The sequence below is a fragment of the Dama dama genome, chromosome 18 (genome assembly GCF_033118175.1).
Source record: "Dama dama isolate Ldn47 chromosome 18, ASM3311817v1, whole genome shotgun sequence".
NCBI lineage: Eukaryota > Metazoa > Chordata > Mammalia > Artiodactyla > Cervidae > Dama > Dama dama.
In genome coordinates, this window is record NC_083698.1 from 60113993 (window position 1) to 60122068 (window position 8076).

Below are 8076 nucleotides of genomic sequence, written 5' to 3' on the forward strand. Positions count from 1 at the left end.
GCCACCTAATGCAAAGAACTGACTCATTGGGAAAGATCCTGATGCTAGGAAAGATTGAAGGCAGGAGGAAAGGAAGCTAGGAAAGGAGAAGGGGACGACAGAAGATGGGATGGTTAGATGGCATCACTAACTCAATGGACATGAGTTTGAGTAAGCTCTGGGAGTTGGTGATGGACAGGGAAGCCTGGCTTGCTGCAGTCCATGGGGTCACAAAGAGTCAGACATGACTGAGCGACTGAACTGAACTGAACTGACTTTACAGTTGGAAGAAGCTGTTCTGGGTCTAATCCCTATACAGATCTGTTGCCTTTCTTGTAGTCCATGAACCCATAGTCCATTTAAGTGTGATCATCAGTTCCTCGTTTATTCCTCCAAATTTTATGCCTGGTCACAAGAGGGCAAAGTGAGAGAGCATGGGATAAATCCAACTCCCCATCACTGGAAAATAATGGAAAGAACATGCTACCCTTTCAAATAACTTTGAAAATAAATTAATTTGCCCCATTGGTGGATGAGTACCATTGTTTTGGCATTGATGAAATACTCTTTGGGAGGTACCATGATGAAGCAGAAAGAACTTCTTGTCAAATTCCCATGTTACGTTGCATCTGTTGAACTACTTAACCTCTCAATGACTCAGTTGCCAGACGTGGACAGCAGGAAGAATGAGATTTTTCCCTAAAAAGGGCTCTTGTTCTGATTATGCATCAGACAACGATGTAATTTATTGTCCAAACCAGGACACCTCTGAAAGTGAGAACTTTTCTGGTTCATTACCCTAAACCTGTAGGTAAAATCTAAGATTTGGTATATGGCCACCTGAGCTATACAACATAGTGAAAAGTGAAAGTGTTAGTCCCTCAGTCAAGTCCCACTCTTTGCAACCCCAAGGACTATAGCCCACCAGGCTCCTCTGTCCATGGGATTCTCCAGCCAAGATTACTGGAGTAGCCATGCCCTCCTCCAGGGGATCTTCCCTACCCAGGGATCAAACCCAGGTCTCTTCCATAGGTGCCTGACAAATCTTCATTTTCTTTCTCTTCCTTTTTCTCAAGGATTCAAGCAAATCTACATTAATATCCTTCTCTTCCATTTGTAAATGTGATGTGAAGCACTCTGACTGGGTAAGGAAGCCCCCATTTAGCAGCTCTATAGAGCACTTCCCCTCTGCCATCCCTTTCATAAGACTGTAGAAAACCACTCTGAGTGTAGAAAAAACACTCTGCCTCATGTGTTCTACTGCCCTTCCAACCTCGCTGTGACACCAACTGGGCCCAAAGGAGGCCAAAGGAGATGGCATTCACTATTCTGCCAAAAGCACAGATGGTCATTTAAAACAACAGCATTCCTATTTGGGGAGAAAGAACCCCGTGCCATGAATACGACACTTATGAAAGCATGAGAACTGAATGCTTGGATGTGGCAGAGGGCCGTGTGGGGGTTTCTGATCGGTTCCACCCATGTACACTACATGAACTCACTTAGAAATAATAAAGCCTCTGTGCTCTCTCAGTCTTGTATTTGTCTTAAACTCAGGCCCACCAAATTGTGCCAAATTATGTGTTGTTCAACTTGCGCTGCCCCGAGAACACTAAGCTCATTTTGTGAGTTAACTGTGCTGTATTTATACGATTTCAGCGTTACAACCAGGAGTTATCGACAGAAAAAGGGAAATAAACAGATAATTTTTTAAAAGTCGAAACTACAGCCATTTTCCCCTTCAAGCTTGAACCAAGGTTAAATTCGTTTGGGTCCCTGGGTGATATTTACACACATGTGTACTCATGGGCAGCCTCATAGTATACAGTGCTCTGTGTATGAGAACATGTAAATAAAGAGGATTAAGATAAACAGCATGCATTGCATTTCTGAATTTTGCATCTATTTTAAGACAGGATATTTTGGATGAACTTCTCTTTCACTTTATAGAGTATCTTTTTTTTTTTTAATATGAAAATTTGATTTATTCATTTCTATTTCAAGCTAGCTATTTTTTTCCAGGCTAATAATAATATGATTATACTAATAAAATTCTTTTGAAATGTTACATTTCCAATATTTTTTAAAAGTTTTTTCCCCTTCTCCCTCTACCCTCCATCCCTTCCGCAGTCAGGCAGTAAGGCATTCATAACGATTAGGAGTTTGGAGGGCAGGTTCAAATTTTGGCTCTCCACTTCCTACAATATGACATTGATCAAGTTACTTGACCCCTCTAAGCCTCGATTTCCTCATTCAAAAATGGGACTAATGAGAATTCCTTCATCACAGAATTTCTGTAAAGATTAAATACATGCAAATTACTTAGCAGTTTGGCCGGCACACAGGCATTGGCTCAGATAATTTCCTGGCAGACCAGGAAGCAGAGGGCACAGGTTCAATCCCTGGTCAGGGAACTAAGATTCCACATGGGGCAAAAAAAAAAAAAAAACAAAGGTTGGCTCTTACTCCAACTTCCAATAATTCAGCATAGCTACCTCCTACTCTGAGAATCCCCTCCCTCTCGCTTCTGTGTTAACTGGGGATCCGGGTCTCCTGCCTGCACCCCTTGATTCCTGCATTCTGGTCTGTCTGGTTTCCTTAGCACTTCTCTCATCCTACCTGCCAACAATCTGTCCTAAGAACCCCTACCAAAACAAATGTCATCCTCATTCACATCAGAGGCTCCCTATTTCTAGGGGGATAAGATCCAAACTCCCAAAATGTGACAATTCGGGTCCAACACAGTCTGCTCCAATCTCCTTTTCTAGTCTTACCCAAACTCCAAATAAGAACCACTAATTATTTTCCTACTCCCACAGGGACCACACCCTTCTCTCCTGCATGCCTTTCCTTTTCTGAGGGCCATTTTATCCCCTCCCCTGTAAAGTCTTGTCTGCCTTCTGCATCCTCACTGACTCACCCCCTAGTAAGTTCACCCCGCTCCCTGTTGCCAGAGCTCATTTGGCACATAGTCATAAACCATCCTTGACTGCTCAACAGACTTTCAGGGAGCAAAGAATATATATTTTAGATTGTTATAGATTTCTGCACTTCCTCATAGGAGATGCTCAGTAAAACAAACAAACAAACAAACAAACAAACAAACTTCCTGAATGAATGAATAAGCAAATTAAAAGAAAAGAAAATATAGAATATAAGAGGTCAGCATTTTACAATCTAAAAATCACACACTATGATAAAGACCAAAGGCCCTAATTTATCATGACTTTAATAGACTTTTCTACCCTAGAAATGTATAACATGCTATCACTCATAAAATTGATGTTGAGAGATATGGTGGACATTCCTTTGGGCCACTTCTTGTGGATGATTATTCCAGAGAATTTGGCCAAATCAAAAATAAATTTTAAAAAATTATATATAACTGTTATATTAATCCCATCTTAGGGGCAAAATCCCACAAGATCAACCTGACTTTTACTAAAGTTTCAGGGAACAAATTTCTTTAAATGATTATCTATATACACCAACCCATCAAATGCAATGTCAGAGATTCAAACAGATCTTTATTTTCTAAATATATGTAATGTACCTCACAGTTCCCTTTAAGCCTATATTTGCCACAAAGGCAGAGAATTTGCTCAGTACATGGAGAAACTTGATAATGTCTCAACATTGCCCAAATATCCAAGACATATGCTACCCATCAGACCTGAAAAATGTATCAGTGCATCTGTTTTTACTCAGAGCCCGCTTTTACATCTTTATGAAGTGAGCAAAACCGAAAAGTCACAAGGAATAAAAAGATGGTTGTAACATACACAGTACTAATCACTTAATCCTCTCTCTAGTGCCCAGGCTGTCAGGGCCAAGGACGATAATGCCGATGCTAATACATGCTGTCTGCAGGAGCTGTCACTGCCGCCTGCGTCCCTGCGTTCTATTTGTCAATACCAGAGGGATTACAGAGAGACAAACTGCATAACTGAGCAAAGCTCATGTCCAACATGGATCCAGTTTCCTTGTTTGTCAGTGAGCGCTGATGGATCCAGGAGGATGGTGATGACACCAGCTGAGCTCTCAGCAAGCAGATGCCGTGGAATTTCTGTTCCAACACAAAGTAGCAGGCAGAAGAGGCCAGGGAGAGCAATTCAGCGAGCCGAACTCTGAAACAGCAGGGCTCACTTAACTCACATTTCACCAGAAAAGTGCCAGTTCAGCTGAAATTCCATAGGAGAAAGTGTTGGCTTTTAAATTACCTGGGTGCTCGGGAACCAAAAATCAAAGACCACCTCCATGGCTATGTGGACAGAGCAATCACATCCCTTGTGTAGACTCCCGCGGCTCTGCAAGAAAAGCAGTAGGAAGATCAACTGTTCAGGGATATGGTGAAACTAAGAGAAGAAAAAGAATTGAATGCTCTGTATATGAGTCCTGCAGCTCCCAGAGATGTCTTGCAAGGTGAGGAAGCAGAAGCACATAGGGTGGCCCTGAACTGTTTGAAGAATTGTGCAACTCTTTCTCTGCGTTGGCTGGGGGATGACCGACTTAGGTGTGTGGCCAAGCTCGAGCTGCCGTGTTAAGTCATTTCAGTCATGTCCAACTCTGAGACCCTATGGACTGTAGCCCTCCAGGTTCCTCTGTCCATGGGATTCTCCAGGCAAGAATACTGGAGTGGGTTGCCATTTCTTCCTCCGGTGGCCAAGCTTAGTTCATCTTATTTAAAGACCATCGTCTAAAACAAAGTTCTGCTCCACTACACCTTCCCCCAAACCTCAATTCCAATCCAGCTGGCATTCGGAGAGAAAGTAGATTAGGTCAAGGAGTCAGCCTTCATTAGAGAAAAGGTTGATAATGTTTAGAAGAATCACAAGGAGACAGCAAAAGGGAAAATTCCCCTCACTTACCAGCTCTATGGCTGTAGCTGCTTCACCTACACCTCCCTGGTCTCACCTGGAAAGTGGGCTCATCACATCCACCACCACAGTCTAGTGCTGAGGCTAAAGGATATGATTTATGTAAAATGTACCTGGCACTGTTTCTAGAACTTTACAGCCTCTCAAAAATGTGTCATTAGTATCTTCTTCCTGAACTCAAAAAGTTCCAAAACGTGGAACGGTTAGGGAGAGTTTCTGATTCAATGAGGCCAGAGTGGCTAGTCTCAGACTCTACTAGACCTTGGAATATAAAAAGGAGACGGTCAATAACACAGGAAGAAATATTCTATCAATATCTTCATAGCTGGCTCTGACCAATAGTGGTTTGAGTTTACAAGGACACGGGAAGCCATAGCCATAGTTCTTTGTGCCTTCATAGATAATTAAAAACACAAAGGTTGAACTTTGGGGGTTCTTAGCCTATCACAGTAAGTGCCCAGTCAGATTTTCCAGGCCCTTTATTTTTCCCTTACATAATGGAAAAACAGGTGCTGGGAGGGATGGGCTGAGGGCAATTTCAGCTTCGGAAAGGGACAGATAGACTGGGGAGATTTCATGAACACATGAACAAGATTGAGTCTTCCATTTCCTCAAGATTTGCTTTCTATCACTCTGCTCCATTTTCAATGGGATGAAAAACACCAGCTTCTTACTAAACGCAGTGCATGTGTTCAAAACCTCTGAGGACCATTCCAGGCCGGGAGGTGGTAAAAGGTGGAGCCTGGGGCAAGCCCTCATCCCTGAGAGTACCAGGAATAACAAGCCAGACATTCAGACTTCAGTGCCTCTGTGTCTCTGCCTGATGGTCTCTGAAGACTGCCTGCCTTAGCCCTGGATGAGGTTAAAGACACAGCATCATGTAAAGAGAGACTGAGAGGCCAGCACCCAGAAATCAGATAAGTCTCAGATGGTCTATGCTCCTCTCTAGGGTTTCCGTGAAAACCTGGGCCAGACACAGATGCTGAACCGATGGTGCATTATTCTTATCATCTTTCATAATCCTGTGCTTCATCTCTTACTACTCTTTTCTGGCTCCACACAATCCAGAGCCACACTGGCCTCCTTTGATATTTCTTCCAAATGAGCACACGGTCCAACCTCAGGACCTTTGTACTAACTGTTTTCTCTGCTCAGAACACTCTTCTGCAGATAACCACCTGGCTTGTTCCTCACTCATTCAGGTCTCTGCTCACATGTCGGCTTACTGGAGAGAGGCTTTCCTGACCACTGCCTCTCAAGTAGCACCACAAGGCACTCCCACATCCCACCATCACCATCATTCCTTACATTTCATCCCACTTAATTTCCCTTCCCAGCACTTACTACCCCTGATATGCTACACATTCATTTGTGTTTCATTTATTGTTTCTCTCTCTAATATATAAGTTCTATGAGAACAGAGGCTTTGCTGTTTTGTTTATCACTGTAGACCCAATTACTACATTGCACTTGGTACGTAATAAATGCTCAATAAATATCTGCTGAATAAATAAAAGAACAGTATTCCTCATACTATAGGATGCAGAGCTGTAGGGGACCTTGTAAATTATCTGATTTCCTTCTTTTCTTTTATAGATAAGATGATTGAGTCTACAAATAACTAACCTGGGAGCTCATAGCTAGTAAACTGAACAACATAGGGGGCTGGAGCAGTGATCAGCAAGATAAAGCATACTAATCTAGTGTAAAGAAAAAGTGGATCGGGCCAAAAAGCAAAAGGGAAAAATAGAAAGCTTGAAAGAGCAAGGGGAGAGGGGAGAAGGCAGGGGGGAGGAAGAGAGGAAGGAAGGAGGGAAATTACATGTTTTACTGGCTGAAAAAGAGCCTAGAATCCAAGGATATTTTAGATGGTACTGAATTAATACTGAATATCCTTCCCTAGTAGCTCAGTCGGTAAAGAGTCTGCCTGCAGTGCAGGAGACCCAGGTTCGATCCCTGGGTTGGGAAGATTCCCTGGAAAAGGAAATGGCAACCCACTCCAGTATCCTTGCCTGGAAAATCTCATGGACAGAGGAGCCTTGTGGGCTGCAGTCCATGGGGTCTCAAAGAGTCGGGCACAACTGAGCAACTAACACTAACTAACTAATCCTTAAAGTACTTTGCAAATCACATCTTTTGCAATCAGACAGACTACATTTAGGAATGACCCCTGAGATGTTCAGCTCTCCATTCATCACTGTGGTGTGGTGGGGAAATTCTAACTGCTGAGGTTGATCTGAAGAACAATTATTGTTTTGGTTCAAACCTCCCACCTGCAAGCTGAACTCCACTTATCTTAGACTGAGAAGAGGAAAGGGGGAAGAAAGAGATGCTTATTGAGCTAGGCACTCTGCCACGGGCTTTCAAGTATCTCAGTCAATTTTCATAACATCCGTATGGCCACTTTACAAATGAAAAAACTACATTTCCAAGGGTTGAGTGAACAGTTCAAAACCTCACAACTGATCAGTGGCAAACCAGGACACTAACTAGGGTCACTCCACTTGGCTCTTTTCTCTAGTTTCTAAAGAATTTCTGCAAAGAAAACTTCCCCATGTGCGTTTTCACCTAGCATTTTTACAGTCACCCTAAGGCTAGGCACGATGGATGTTTAGTCCCTAGAGTATCTCTGGGCTCGTCAGTTTTCACAAACGGATCTGATTCCACCACCCAAGCACTGGACTGCTAAATCATTCCGATCTGGCAATGCAGAACATGTGTGTTGGCTTTGGGGAGAAATCCATCAGTATCCCCCAGAGCCACCCCTAAATAAACATGCAATCTAAGTAAAAATAGTGTGCTTGTTATGTCAGTGTGGCTTTGGAACTCCCAGCCTGGCACTGGGGTGATCCACTGCTCCAATTGCTGAGGCCTGAGGAGCATCTAGGGGTGTGGGATTTTTAGTCCCCAAACCAAGAACATTCTTGGCAAGCTGGACAAATTGGTCACTCTACCCAGCACCCCCAGTTCCAACCAGACTGTCCCCCTTAACCCTCCACCCCATGAAGAAATTCTGAAGCCACTGTTGTCTTTATATAACCTCAAACTGTCTTCTGCTTCCTGCACAATTTTTGATTGAAACTCCCTTGAGAAAAATGTGCCTTATAGAAGATACATTAAAATATATGCATCTTATCCATTTTTATTTTATATTTTAAAATCCTGGATTTGTTGGCATTCTAGAAATTCATACCAATGAATCACAAACATTCTTTTTTTT

General features: G+C 42.8%; 1 non-coding gene across 1 annotated transcript; it reads left to right on the top strand.

The window, feature by feature from the left end:
- Window positions 1–6752: 6752 nt before the first annotated feature.
- Window positions 6753–6824, top strand: TRNAC-GCA (transfer RNA cysteine (anticodon GCA)). Its single transcript has one exon. It is a non-coding gene; the product is annotated as a tRNA-Cys (tRNA).
- Window positions 6825–8076: the final 1252 nt, after the last annotated feature.